Below are 16,098 nucleotides of genomic sequence, written 5' to 3' on the forward strand. Positions count from 1 at the left end.
GGGGGCCAGGAAAGGACCCAGGTGACCTGTTTGGTACCTTCATAACTTTTCATGAAAATTGGGAAAGTGACCTATAGAATGATTTACTAAACATGCTGACTTGGAGTTTGCCATCTCCAAGAATGTCAAAATTACACACGAAATGTCAAAGAGACAAAAAGAGAAAAGAGACTCTTGGGCTTATACTTAATTTCGTTTTGTTTTTCCCAGTGCCAGCGAAGAAACCAGGGACTTTCATGTTCTAGGCCAGTGCTCTACCACTGAACTCTATCCTTAGCCACACTTAACTTCGAATGTGACATCTTTCTATACAAATTTGAAACGAAGTCATTTTTGGCATTACCTGACGATTAGTGATTCATTTAAGTGGACTTCTTATTCCTTGGGAGTGTCTAATTCACTTTGAACAGGGACTCCCGTAATACATAGATAGTGTTTTTTACCTGCTGCTGTCCGTCTGATTTGAGCACTATGGTGCATGGACCCAGTCCACTCAAAGGGTCAAAGCAACCTGCCCATCTCTTCAAGTTTTCTACCGCAGGCTGCATTTAGATCCTTTGTTGTTGCTGTTGTTGTTGTTTGGTTTTTGGTAACAGTTTTGTCACTCTAGAAACTGGGTGTGCAAATAAGGGGACTAAAACCAAAGCACAGTGGTCACGAGTGGCGCCACATAACGCTTGCACGTTGGCTTCTGTCCTCTGGCCTTGCCTCCTCTTAGCTGTTCACTGCAGAAGCCCTGTCCGTTCTTCACCTCCACAGGGACCAGTGTTTGCTTTCTTCCCCAGCCTCTAACATTCCAAGGAAAGAAAATCCCACATCTTGCTTTCTTGGCATAATCCCCTTCAGCACAACTCGAGCCCAGTTTCCTTTTCTTTTTCAAAAAAAAAAAAAGGCATAATTTTTAAATTTTCATTTGAAATTTAGATTGAGAAGTGAGCTTCCAACCTTTAAGTTATGGACATCAGGAGGCGAAATCAATAAAGCAGAAGGGCACAGACCGAGCCTGGCTAAGGTGCCTCGCTCACTGCTCCCTGAAGCAGGACGCTTGGGGCTTCCAGGATTGATGGGTTTTTGCCCCCACAAAATATGTGGGAGGGGTCTTCACACATAGTTATTTGCATGAAATTGCACAGTCACAAATGTATCATCCACACCCATTCCCTCCTCAGTGGTTTGCGTGCCTAACTGTGTGCAAACCCTCGGAAAGTCACAGGGATGAGGATGGGGTGAAGCGCCCCATAAAGGAAATGTCATTCTGCCAGTCACCTATCGCTGAGTGACATATTCTGCTGTGACAGATGGTGGTGCCGCCAGAGCAACCTAGTGGTTACTTTTGGTTTTTAACCAAAAAGAGGCATATTTAAAGGGAAAAATTTTAACCTATTTTCCCCAACCCAAAATAGAAATGGGGCCATAATGTTAGCGCTATTATTATAATGTGCATTTCACATGCAAAGATGGATTGGATTAAGGAAATGGAAGCGTCTGGAACGATTCCATTCTGCCTCTCTCCTGAAAGGCTCTCTCGCTCAATATCTGAGGTAGCATTTCTCAAAATGTGTTTTATAGCAAACTCGTCTCCCAGGATGTTTTAACACTGTTCTGGGAAAGACGGCTCCAGCGTCGGGGAGGTTGAGGGGATACTGGACAGGAACATTAGACAGGTTTAGGTGTCTCTGTTGGGTAAGGGGACTCTAACAGGGCGGGGAAAGCATGTGGGCAAGCAAGTGTACGGAACCACAGAACGGGGCAGAAAATCTGGGGTTTTGCTCCACCCTCAAAAGAAACGAAGTTCTAATGCGACAGTACCGAAAACATGACGACAGACAGGAAGATGAAGCACAAGGCCACGCGCTGTATGGGGGCAATGATATGGAATGGCAGAGTGGGCACAGTCATGAAGACAGAAGGTAATTAGCACTTGCTGGGACCGGGGGAGAAAGAGCGTGTGGCTACAACGGATGGGTATACTTCTGTTGTAGCTCTTGTTGTTTGCTTTGGTTTTGGTGGGCGGGGAGTGGGAAGCGACAAAAATACTCCAAAATTATATCTCGGTGATAAGTTAGCAATTCTGAATATAATATAAACCAGTAAAGTATAGTCTTCACAGAGAAAATAATCTAGGACGAGAATGTTCTCTTCAGGAAGCACATTAAGTGCATGGCTCTGCAAGAATAGTTTCAACCAAAAGCGGCTCTGGCCTGTTCCCTTCAGTGCTGTCCACTTACACTCAGAACGAAATGTCAACCTTCCTCGCTGGGTTGCTATGAGAGTTACTGAGCTCATAGCATACAGGTGACACCCTCTGTTTTCAATATTTGTAGCAACTTAATTTCTTCTCTTTTTTTCTTTTTTTCGGAGCTGGGGACCGAACCCAGGGCCTTGCGCTTGCTAGGCAAGTGCTCTACCACTGAGCTAAATCCCCAACCCCGCAACTTAATTTCTTAATAGATGATCCTGTTTCTAACATCATTTTGATACTTTGTATTTTTTTCTATCTCACCATTTTCTTGTTTTAATCTCTTTGAACACATGTAACGTGGTCAACATGAAAAAAACAAAACAAAACAAAACAAAAAAACCCACCACAACCTTTTTTTTTTTAAGTAACTCTTAATTACTTAGAAATCACGACATCCTTGGTTTCCTGCCATTGTTCCCAGCTGTTTGTGCCCATTCATTTCTGTTTCTTCTTCAATATATGTGATCTGTAACCTATATTGTGTTTTCTGGTTCATCTCCAGTGTGTCTACGAACTCTATGGCCCTTCTTTCCCTCTGGATATTGGTAATGATTAGAAGCAAAAAGACCACAATGTAAAAGGAGAAGACAACCAAAGTCTACCTGAGAACGCCTCTCACCTACCCCCTTTAAGGAGTGTTTACGTGGCAGCTTGATCAAATAAAGGCAGGGATGCGAAAGAGTGGGAGGCACGCTGTACATATGTAGATGGAGTCTATCGAGCTGTGCCTGGGAGAACGTGAGGATGCTGTGGGTCTCTGGTGATAGTTGCTGTGTTGGCGTCCTTGAAAGACTCTCATTGCTGCTTTGCAGTTAAACCTTCCTAATGAATGAACACAACCTCAGTTTCACAGAATAAGAAATATGCAAATACTCATTTTAGAATGTGTGAAAAACAGAACCAACAGGACTTGTAAGGTCTACTTACACGTTTTGGTTTCCTCTGTAAATTAGATATTTAATAAACTTGCTTTCAGAAGACTCCTTTAACCCCAAGATCTTGGGTGAAGAAGTGCTCCCCGAGAGCTATAGCCATTTTGTTCCATGCCCTCCAGGTATTTCACATTGTTGGTGTAATGTGCCTGCCAGTCACTGATGCAGGAAAATAACTTGACTCAGAGCAGGGTCATGCTGACCACATACTCTGTTATCTTCTGAGGTTTGTTCATCTTAAGAAATTCAATAACTATAAGCTTCACATAGGACCCATCAAATTAAAGGTCAATATGCATAAAGATAAACAGACAAACAAACAAATAGATAAATGTCAATAAAATGGCTTGAGTCGGGGCCGACCACTGGGCAGCACTTCCAGCACATGCGTATGAGCTCATTGTGGTTTTTGCAGTTTTAGCCTTCATAAGCTGTTCTTGAGAAATGTTCCGTGCACAGCTTTGAGCTGTTGCCCTTGTTGTCTTGGTGTGTGTGTGTGCAATCAACCATCCCTGTTTAACTGAGATCGGTGTTCATGTGGTTTGTGGGGCAACTCCAGAACCCCAACACTGGAGATGTCTTGTTTTCTTCTTCGGTGCCCCTCTTTCTTTTAACCGTTGTACTTTAAAATCTGTATTAAATCTTTCTTAAAAAATTCTCAAATCTGCTTTGAAAAAGAAAAAGGTTCCTTTTAGAATTACCGTTTTATGGCTCTAAAATTAATTGAGAGGTTGTGGTCATCATTTATTAGTTAATTCATTCAGTGAACACCCATTGAGCATCCCTTAACACAAGCGGTGAGGGGAGAGTTCTTGGGGTGTTTCATCCACAGTGGGGTACCAAGGTGAGCTGTTTAGAGACTCGGGAGGATTAGACAGCTGAGAAGATGAAGAGCTGTGAGGAAGAGGGAAGGGTTTATGCAAAGACAAAGACTCAGTTATCTATAAATGTTCAGAACAGACCACACAGCCACTTTGGAGGTTTGCAAAGGGAAGAATACAATCTGTTACAAGTGTCTAATGTTATCCTGTATCAGTTACTTTTCTCATTTATCCGGTAGAAGTTAGAGAAGAGGTGCGATGGCTAGGATTGTTTGTCAACTTGCCTGCATGTAAGGTCATCCAGGAGACAAGCTTTATGTATAAGTCCCTGAAAGGTTATCTACATGAGGTTAGCCTCTGGGTATATAATGTGAGGGATTATCTAGGCTAAGTTCATTGAGATGGGAAGCTCCAACTTAACTCCGGGAACTCCAGCCTGTGGACTAGGACCCTGGACTAAGAAAGAGGAGAGCTTGAGGACTGATACAGTGTGGCCAGCTGCTCAGGCACCTCTGCAGGAAGCAGTCCCTGCAATGATTGTCTACTATGACACCCTGACACTGAGTCAAAACAAATCCTCCCTCCCCTAAGTTTGCTTCTTACTGCCTTTTTTTTTCCTTTACAACAAACAAACATGTAACTAATACTTGGGCGCTAGCTTGTGGGTTGAAGGGAATGCAGCCTATCATTATGGGGAAGGCATGATAGTACAGTCCTGTGGCACTGGAAACATGAGGTGCCTGGCTGCTTGTTGTATCAGGGTGAATCAGAAAGCCAAGAAACTGGCCCAAGCTACAACCCTTGAAGCCTGTGCTTGTGCAAGCCACTTCCTCCAGTAAAAATCCACCTTCTAAACTACAACCTCTCAGATAGGGCCAGCAGCTAGAGAATCTGTAGGGGACATTTCATAACGTAACACTTTCATGTGTCATGTTAAGGAGTTGGGATGTTTATAAACAGACAGACAACAAAAGTGGTTTTATAAAGATTTATGGTTATCATTTTTAAATTGTGTGTGTGTGTGTGTGTGTGTGTGTGTGTGTGTGTGTGTGTATGAACTACAAGTGAGTTCTGGTGCCTGAGGAGGTGCCCTGGAATGGAAATTACACCATGGGCACTAGGAACAGACCTTGGGGCCTCTCCAAGAGCAGTATGTACTCTCAACTCCTGAGCCAACTCTCCAGCCCAGAACAGAGGTGTTTGAGTGGACAAATTATGATCACGCCTGTATTGTAGAGAATGGAGGACAATAAGAGGCTGGAAGATCATAGGCAAGAAGGCCTATGGGTCTAAATTCAGGCAGACACGCAACTGATGGGCACAGTGAGGGCAGATCTGAGTCATTTTAGGAAAGAAACAAACCATGGTGACATATAGTGACATATGGTGACATATTGGATGCATAGGCCGAGAAAGGAGACTTGAAACTCCCAAGTTTCTGACCTGGGTGACTGAGCAAATGGTGCCACCAACCTCTAAGGAGAATGTTTTATGTAGGGACTGAGAAAGGAGTAGTTCCATTCTCAATATGTTGTTTTGACACGGATCTAACACTTTTAGGTTAGATCCAACAGATTTTTAAAAACATCTGGGCTGAACTTCAGTCTCACTGGTCATTAGCCATTACCACATGGGTCATAAACTCAGTGAGCAGGGACTCTGCTCAAGCAAGGTATGAATGGATTAATGCAATCGTAAAGGGGGTGAAAATAGGGAAGCCAGACCAGGGAAAGGGCAGCGTGTGAACTGAGGAACGCACTAATAAGAGAGACAGGCATGGAGAATAAAGTCATAGGTCTAGAGAGGAAACCATCCCAAGGAGGAACCCTCTCAGCCAGGACAAGAAGCCCTGGAGGGTGGGAGCAAACCAGCCTGGAGCCCAGACAGGGAGCAAACCAGCTTTTGAAGGATCCCAGCTATGGACAAAAAAAGGACAAGGCTAGAAGAGATGTGGGGAAGACTCTCTTTGTCTTAAGGTAAATGTGTCGTCTCGATTCCTGTTGGACACAAGGCCAGACACAAGGACAAAAGCTACAGGAAGAGAACAGAAGGAAAGTGGGTTTGGCTTGGCAGTAGCGCACTTGTCCAGCGTGCCCAAGAGGTAAAGACAGAAGAAAAGATCATTAAGAGTGAGTTTTATGAAAGTAAACATTCCTAGATCCTTCCCTTGGGAAGCTTCTCGTGGCGATTTCCCAAAAGAAATAGGTTTCTGTCCCCACCCCGCCCACCCATGAAGCCTTCTACTGTAGAAGTAAAGATGCTGTGTTGTTCTGTCAACCACAGTCACGCTGGTTTTCTCTTCCTTAGAGATTTGGTTACTTTTATTTAGTGTGTGTGTGTGTTTGCCTGCATATATGTGTGTACATTATGTGTGCCTCATGCCAGCTGAGACCAGAAAACATCATCAGATCACACATCCGTGGGCAAAGATAAAGTGAACCTTAGAAAACTAAAGCTGAACAGAATAGTGGGTGTCAAGAAAAGGATAAGCTTCCTCTAAGTTATTATTGCCCAAAGATCACCCTACAGAGGTATTTAACTGGGTACACCGGCAGGCTTTCTGCAAGTGTGTGAGCAAAATTCCCACTGCCTTTCTGTGAAACAGCACAGGTAGGGTCATCTGACCTCTCTGCTAAGTGCTGGCGTTGTTTTTAAATGAGGATGGCTAGCCTGCCCCATTGAATTAACTAAAACAGCTCACCAACTGTATACCTCAGTCTTGCTTTAGTAGGGAGACAGCCCTACGCAGGCTTAGAAGAACTGTGAAAGCACTTCGCCCTCTGACCCTCCTCTCCCTCTGCATCAAAAGGCAAGAGTGGCTTGGAAAACCAACAGCCCATGTGAGGATGTCCTTATCTCCCCAAGGTCCCCCCTTGATGTTTGTTCTCTCCTGGTGGGAGGCCCTACTCCTGAGATGGAGTCCCATCTGCCCTGTCTTAATGAGTATCTTGCTAGACAGGCAACCACCATCCTCCTGCCGGAAGATGAGGCAAGCTAAACCTGAGAAGGAAGGTACCACAGGCTAAGCAAATGAGAACGAACCAGATTTCCAGGTAAAATAATAACATTTCTTTTCAGAAATGCTCGAACACCTTCTCGCTTCAACTTACCTAGGGATCTGAGTGTTCCGACCTCGTACCGAACGCTAGGTCAAAACGTGCAAACACATGATCGCTTGCTTCTGCCCACAAGATAACTCTCCTGGCTTTTTTTCCTTCCTTTCTTTTTACCTTTTTACCAGCCCCTGTCTTTCCCATCCTCAGGGGTCTGAGCACACAGATGAGCGCAGCAGAGGAACGCAGGCTCACACACCTTCTGGCACAGACCCAATTTTCCAATCTTGAAAACACTCAGCCCGTCCCCCTCTCCTCTTCGCCGCATTGTGTGACTTGAAAGCCACAGTGGAAATAGCTATGGGAACACAAAGAATGAGAGAACGCACACCACGGGTGAGCAGGGAGGAAGCCCTCTTAATAGACTTCAAAAGAACAGAACCTGGAGTGATCCCGACTCTTAAAAGATTTACCAGGAACGCAGGCAGGATTCCAAGACGAAGATGCCGAAAAGGACGACGACGCCCGGCCCCGCAGACAGGAAGGGGGATATTCACTTCGCACCAGTAATCGAGGACGTTATGGCTTCACGCTAACAACATACACTCGGAATCGTAGGAGTTGCCCAATATGGCCTCACGTTTGCTGAGGGCATTCATATCATTTCCACAATAGTGTTGTTCTGGGGCCTTTCCTATTTCCGATGCGTCTAATCAATATACGGGTTTCAAAAATCTTCTATGTATTGAACGTTGGTAGCTTGGCCACAAGCTCCAAGAACTCATTCGCCATTCAGGTATGCTGGTGGGGAAATAGGTAGGTGCAGGATGGAGACTAGGCCATGCTGTCTGTGGGGTTCTTCTCAGAAATTATGAGAAAGTTGGCAGGATAACAGAATAAATGGAAGCCCGGAAGAGACAGGGAATCGTGGGCCAGGGGCTTCCCCAATAGCCTTCCATTCTCTCCAGCTACCTAGCAAGAGTCTTTGATGTCAAGAACGATTTCGTAGAGGATAGAAGAGTGAGGAGGAGGGGAAGGGGGATGGTGAGGAGGAGGAGGAGGAGGAGGAGGAGGAATCTGATGGAACGGGAATTTTAGTCCCATTTTGCATCTTTCCATGACAACATCTTCAGTTCTGTTTGTGGGAACGGGTTAGTGTGAGGCTAAAATGTGACGTGAATTCATAATCTCTCTACAGCAGTGAGAGAGCACACTCCCCCCTCCTTGAGCATAGGTGGTGTTTCACCAGTTTGGTGAGCTAAAAATATTTTGTCTTTCCTAATTTTAATTTGTGGCTCATGTTACCGCTGAGATATTCGCCGGTTCGTTTGTGAACATGTACTTGTGTTTTTGTTTTGAGAGGTGTTTACACAGCACTTCTTCGGGACCAAAGCTCTTAAAGAGGTGTCAGCTCTCTGCATCCACGGATCCAATAACTACTACTAAGAAACTGTTTTCGATCGAATCTCTTAAAATTCACGCGGTTCCTAAATCATCGTTCCTGGAGCGACACAGCACTCATTTGCACAACGTTCTTATTGTTTTAGGTTTTACAGGCAATCCTCGGATTTCAAATTTACAAAAGGATGTGTGTGCATAGGCAGACTATAAACACCGCCTTGGGTAACCCTGGTTTAAGTATCCAAGAGGGCTTGGGGACAGTCTCCCTGACATACCGTGAGTGACTCTGGGTTCCATGACTACCTCCTCATGCTCCCTGCCCTCAGCCGGATCAGTCAATCCTTGATGATCTCCGCCTCCCCCAGAACCGCCTTTTATCACTTCCTCTTTAAAACATTGCCTTCCTGGATAGTGTTTCTTCCTTTTTGGCTATCTACTTGTTCCTTCTGACGTCCCTTATCTTCCTGACCTTGGGTCCCAGTGCAGGAGCCTCTCCTTTGGTGATCCCATTCATCCACCCGTGGCTCCATTGCCAGAGCAACGCCATATGCATTCCTCCAGATCACTGTGCTTGGAACACGTCCATTCGCCAACAGTACAATCTCTTCTTGGATTATCCCAGGAATCTCCTATCTAACAGGGACCAAAAAACTGGAGGAAGGTGGAGCAGCCATGTGGAGGTTAAGAAGTGTCCCAGCCATCAAGCTATTTTAAGCATATCAAAATATAAAGGCTGTGTGTGTGTGTGTGTGTGTGTGTGTGTCTTTCATTTGGGAGCCCAAAACATTAGGGTGGGTATCAAGGAATGCTGCCATCGCCACCAGGATTTATGCATAAAAAATTGCTACAGACATTTGTCTTTCTTGTTTTCCCCTCAGATTTGTTAGAAAATATCATCACTATCTTCAGAGCCGCCTAAGTTAAAAACCCGGATATCGGTGGGTTTCTTTCTCTCCATGCCTTCCTGCTCATCATCAAATCATACTGTCTATATTTCCAGCACTCATCTAGACCTTTCTACTCCGCTTTAAGTTCAGTCCAAGTCAGTGGCATCTAATTCAACCTCAGCCAAACACGCTAGCTCATCAGCCTGTCCCCATCCTCGCATTGCTTTGAGCTTTTGTTTATGTAGCAGACTTGCGTGTGTCTGTGTGTGTGTGTGTGTGTGTGTTGATGTGTGTGTGCACGTAGTGTGTGCAGGTGCACTTGTACCTGTGTGTAGATCAGAGGTTAATATCGGGCATCTACCTCAGACACTCCTTACCTATCCTTGGGCTCATCCACTTGGTTAAACTGGCTGGTCCGTCCTCTCTAGCAATCTACCTCTACGTGCCTCCCCAACACTGGGGTTACGGCCATAGGTAGTCACAGCCAGGTCCCTGCATGGGTGCTCGGAATCTGAACTGAGGTCCTCGTGCTTGCCCAAAATGACTGAGCACTCGGCTGACAGAGCCGTCTCCCCAGACCTCGGACTTTTCTCATGGAAAACTTGACGATATTAGTCGCCTGTCTGCACTCTCCATGGTAAGAATAAACTGAACTCCAAGCTATGGAGTGGTGGTCTCACCCATGTCTTCTTCAGCCTCATGATGCATCTGCCCTCTCCCCTCACACTGGCCTCCTTTCTGTTCATTGTATCACTACGTCTGGCTACTCCAGGGCCTTTGCACACGAGGTTTCCTCTCATTGGAGTGTTTGCCCTATTTCCTCCTACCCCCTTACACTAACAAACTTCTTTTAAACTCTTCAAAGAGGCTTTCCTGTCCTCTCTCAAAGCCCCCGTTCACATTCTGTACCGTAGTACAGTTGATCTCTTCACAGCACTTACGGCCATGTGTAGCTACATACTGATGTCTTCCTTATCAATCGTACCTGGCCATTACACTCAAAAGGTTTGGGAGAGCAGAGCATACGATCTATACAGCAGGGTACCCACAGTGCCTAGCCCAGTGCTTGCCATGTGGCAGGCTCGGAAGAAATACTTGTTGAATAATAAAGACTTCCCCGTTTAGCTTTTCCTGCACTTTCATTTTTTTTTTCCTTGACTGGAAAGAGCGGCTTACGTGCACTGTGCTTCAAATATTAAGTATATCAGAACGTTTCAGGGGTTTGCTTTATACATTATGGGAATACAATATTACTAAATATTAAATATATTAGTATCTTTTGTTCTGCTTTCTTTGTGATGTTTTTTGGTCCACAGATGTTTGCACATTGATATTTTTTGAGTCTCTCTATAATAAGCCAAGATGTGGCCCTTATACGGAACTTACCCAACGAGGTCATGAATATTCACATTCCCTTTCTTCTATTGTATACTTTAATGCTTCATTTATTTACATTTCGATCTTAAGCTCATATTGGATTTTTTCTATGACCTGTTAAGGCTTATCTTACCCCCCAAATTTTTATTTACTGCTCTTTCCATCGACAGCTTTTATGAAATACCAAATTCAGCTTCTTACACACGTGTAAGCATTTGAGTATATTCCGGCAGTTTGAAGATTGGCACCTTCAGTCATATCTGTTTATTCTTGAGTTAGTAACATTGCTTCATCATCTGATAAGGCCGGCATCCACAGTGTACAAAGGTTTCAGCGCCTTCTCTCTCCCCATTCTTGTTTTTTTTTTTTTTCCTTCTAGATACACTTAAAAGAAGAAGAAGAAAAAAGGCCCCAGTAGATTTTGAATTGAAATTGCATCTGATTTATATAGTTTAAATTGGGGAAATTGAAATCTTAACATTATTAAGTCTTCTCTCTCAGGAACACGGTCCGTCTTTTCATTTAATTCTTTTTAAATTTTTGATTCTCAGAGAAAAAAAAAACCGTGGATTTTTTTTTAAACAAATACATCCTATTTCCTTTTAGGTGAACACAGGAGACACTGAGTCACCACGCGCTTTTTTGACATTCACACCTGCTGGCTACAGGCAGTTTGTTGTGAGCCCGGCATGTAGTCTCTACTGTGGTGGGTCGTATCTGACCATAACAACATCCTTGACTTGCTGGCAGAGCAAGCTGCCAGTCTAGAACGAGGCCCTCAATGGCACTGGTACTGAATGAGATGATCCCTTCTGCCTGTCTGTTTTCCTGGGCGGCAACGCGCCCAGCTTACGTGGTATTTGCCTGTGGGGTTATTTCTGGGTTAGACCATTGCTTAGATCAGTGGCTCAAATAAAGCGTATTTCTGTCCTCATGTGGGCGCCATCTGATCATCTGGATCCCTGAACAGAGCAAAAAGGGGGAAAGAAGGAGATGTTCTCCTCCTTCTCTCCTTGAGCTGGGTCACCAGCCCTCGGGTGTTCTCTGGGACTCTCGCACGTCCTTAGTACTCTGGATGGCATCGGCTTTCCTGAGTCTCGAGTTTGTAGAGAGTAGATAATACAATCCCTCAGTTCCATTCTGTTTAAGCCAACTCCTACTAAACTGTGCAGAGTGCGCGTGCGCATTGTTCTGGTTTCATCGAGAACCCTGGCTGAGAGAGTGAGCAAACACCTGGCTCCATCCCCTTTTTGTTGCCTCCAACACCTACTCCCAGGGCTCCTGGTGGGGTGCTGCTCTATTTAACCCCAGGAAGGCAGCTTGGTGCAGCCTCTGCTCACTTCCTGCCCATCCCCACTCCTCATCCTCACTCTTAGACTTGGGTACCTGGAACCGCTCTTCAATAAACATCCTAAACACTATCTTTGTCTAAGGTCAGCTTCTAAGGACAGGAGTCCTATTTGTGTCTACTGGGCATTATAAGTCCTACTTTAAGGAACCGTGGTTTCTAACTGGACACATATGAAACCTGGGTTTTTTTTTTTTTATAACTATAGGCAGATATGTGTCCACACAAGAACATACCCAAACACAAGTTCTTGACGTGCAATAATTATAATGGTGAAACTGTCTTACATATATGCTCTTAGAGGCACAGATTACTATATTATACGTGTGAGTGTATATGCACACAAATATAGACACATCATCTAGACTTATGCATACCCCTCATATACGTATGTAAGGCAATATTTATAATTTTTGAGGCACTCCTGCTGAATCACCACCATCATGTGCATAGTCATGTGTAAGCCCATCAAGCTGCCAGGATAACCAGAGTGTTGGGCAGGGCTGGTTCAAAGGAACAGTGTAAGCAGGCGTTCATGGAATTTATAGACTGCTAGGCACTCCACCACCATAACATGAAAGGCCCAGTATGAGAGATGGCTGTGCTCCAACCGCTGGACTAAGAAGGGAGGCCTGGAAATTGGACAGAACTTGCTTCTAGGTCCTGGATACTCGCTGATAACCTACAACTATTTAATGAAGTGTATCATTAAAAAAAAAAACTGGGCTGTAGAGAAGGCTTGCTAGCTAAGAGTATTGTTGCTTCCACAGAGCACAGAGGTTCAAATCCCAATACCCACACATGGCAGCTCACAACCATTCATGATGCCAGTCCTAGAAGATCTGACACCCTCTTCCGACCTGGGCAGGCAGCAGGCACAGACATGGTGCATAGACAAACAAGCAGGCAAAACGCTCACACATATATAACAAAAAATTTTTTAAAAAATTCAAGGGTATTTAGACTTCGTGCAATTTTTTATTCTCATTGCTCTTGGAATCTAAATTCAGTATCTTTAGAAGCCAGCTCCCATATTGAATTCACCTATTACTTTTAATAGTATTATAATCGACTCTTTTGGTCTTCCCAGGTAGACAATTAAGTTAACAGGAAATTGTAAGAACTTTTGTCTCCTCGTTTTTCATACACATGGCTCCTTCTTATTGTGTTTACAAGGATTTCAGAACAATTTTAAGCATTAGTGCTGAAAGGAATACCTTTGATTAGCTTCAGACTTGAGTAGAAATAGAATGTTTCTGCTGCTTCTTTTATGGAGAGAGGAAGAGAGAGTTGGTGTAGAGGAGCACATAGACCTCATCCCAAACAATTAAAAAACACACAGAGCCTGAGCTGGTCATGGCGGCCCTAAGCCTTTAACCCCAGCACTCAGGAGGCAGAGGCAGGAGGACCAGTCTGTCTATAGAGTGAGTTCCAGGACAACCAGGGCTACTCAGAGAAACCCTGTTCCCCCCACCCCCATTATTTATTTTTTCACTTTTTTCTTTTTTCTTTCTTTCTTTCTTTTTTTTTTTTTTTTTTTTTTCGGAGCTGGGGACTGAACCCAGGGCCTTGCGCTTGCTAGGCAAGCGCTCTACCACCGAGCTAAATTCCCAACCCCTATTTTTTCACTTTATGTCCTAATTGCAGCCACCCTCTCACATGGCCCCCTTCCTCCTCTGAGAAGGGGGAGCTCCCCCTTCTGGCTGCCAACCCACCCTGGCATCTCAAGTCACTGCAGGACTAGGTAATCCTTTCCCACTGAGACCAGACAAGACAGTCCAGTTAGGCGAACAGGAACCACAGGCAGGCAACAGATTCAGGGTAAGCCTCTGCTCCAGTTTCTGGGGACCGACAGGCAGACCAAGCTACAAATCTGCCACATATGTGTTGGGATCCGAGGTCCAGCCCTTCTGTGCTCTGTGGTTGGTTGTTCAGTCTCTGAGAACCCCCCAAAGTTCCAGGCTAGTTAGCTATGTTGGTCTTCTTGTGGACTCCTTGTTCCCTCTGGAAGAAGCCCTGTCTTGAGAAAAGAAAGAAAAAAAAGAAACAAAGAAAGAAACAAAGAAAGATACAAGATGAAACAACTTTTACTTAAGTCGAAAGGTTCTCTACAAAAATTAATCTTAGAGTTTGTTCTCTTGGTTCTTTTGGCTCAATTGCCAAGGTCCCTGAACGATGTCAGCCTTTTTGGTACTTTCACTGACCGCTTCAGTTTTCCTGCCTTCTGATTCCGGTTCTGTTTCTGAGGGGCATAAGCAGCATTCTTCCTTAAGTGAGTCTGAGTGTATTTTCACATAGATATATTTCACAAGCTCTATGGAAAGTCATCTTGGGCTCCTTAAGATACCCCAGTGTCTACTCAACACTCAGCTTCTCATGTTCCCAGCAGACAGATAGATTTGTGTCCGAGGACAAATCATGCAGGGGCGATAGTGAGATGACTCAGAGAATAAAGGTGCTCTCCACCAAACCTGACTGACAACCTGTGCATGTCACACACACACACACACACACACACACACACACACACACACTAACAAATGTGCGCACACACACATTCACAAATATGCACTCACGAAGTGCACACACACAAATATATGTAATGAAAATTTAAATGGGGGCTGGAGAGATGGCTCAGTGGTTAAGAGCACTGACTGCTCTTCCAGAGGTTCTGAGTTCAATTTCCAGCAACCACATGGTGGCTTGCAACCATCTGTAATGGGATCTGGTGCCCTCTTCTGGGGTGTCTGAAGAAAGCGACAGTGTACTCATATACATAAAATAAATAAATATTTAAAAAAATTAAATGGTGTATAAAAAAAGAGAACCATTTTTTTTTTGGTTCTTTTTTTCGGAGCTGGGGACCGAACCCAGGGCCTTGTGCTTCCTAGGTAAGTGCTCTACCACTGAGCTAAATCCCCAGCCCCGAGAACCATTTTTATAAACACAAAGTCTGTAGACGATCTCCATGTGGACTAATAAGTGATTAGTGGAGTAAACTGGGGTCCTTAAAATGGATTCTGCCTTAAACGAGACCGTGCCTTTTGGACTGGGTAAAAATGTTCAATTTCCCCCTGTCTCTTGTTAAGTACAGCTAACTCACACCTTAATTTTATTCACCTGGAGAAAATTGGGAGTACAGCACACGAGTGCACCAAAAGAATACAATTAACATTTCGGAAGGATGAAAATTAGGTACAGGACTTTTCAAGTGTGACGGTTGATGGTTGATGTTTATTGTCAACTTGGCAGGATTTAGAGTTGCCTGGGAGACGAGTTTCTCCATGTGCCTGTGAAAGATTATCCTGACTAGATTAAGTAAGGTAGGAGGCTCTACTGTAAAAGTGAGTGATGTCATTCCCTGGGCTATGATCCTCACATGAGCAGTCAGCATTTCTGCTTTTTGACTGCAGGTGAAATGTGACCAGCGGCCTCCTCCAGCTCCTGCTGCCTTGCCTTCCCCGCCATGATAGATTGTAACCTCAAACGGAGAGACAAAAGAAATTCTTTCCCTTAAATTGCTTTTATTGGGATATTTTTATCATACCGACAGAAAAAGGGACATATCCATCACGGAATAAGTTTTACCCTCCACATACTATCAACAGATGGTTGTGAACTCACGATTGCTGCCATCTGACACATACCTTGGCAAAAATATCCCTTGCCTCCTTAGTATCTGGCTTGATGCGGACTGCTAGATCATACAAAACAAACCAAATGTTGGCCAATGAAGCAAAGCGATATTCAAATGCAATTTAGAGGGTGGTAGTTGGTCTTGCTTCCCCTGTTTAGAACTATCTCGTGAATTTATATTACATACCTACGTGAAATGTAAAATGCATTTGGTATTGATGTGAAATGTGTACCTATCCACTGTCTCCCTGAACAAAGTTTATTTCTACCAGCTCCTAAAATAGTGAACTATTCACTAGAGCCATTTCCTCTTCCTCTTTGGAACCCATCCTACATTTTAGGGTTCCTTGCATAGACATACAGTCATGTGACCATCAGACAATGAGCAGAAATGGTGTTGT

The sequence above is a fragment of the Rattus norvegicus genome, chromosome 20, assembly GCF_021556685.1.
Source record: "Rattus norvegicus strain SHRSP/BbbUtx chromosome 20, alternate assembly SHRSP_T2T, whole genome shotgun sequence".
Lineage (NCBI taxonomy): Eukaryota > Metazoa > Chordata > Mammalia > Rodentia > Muridae > Rattus > Rattus norvegicus.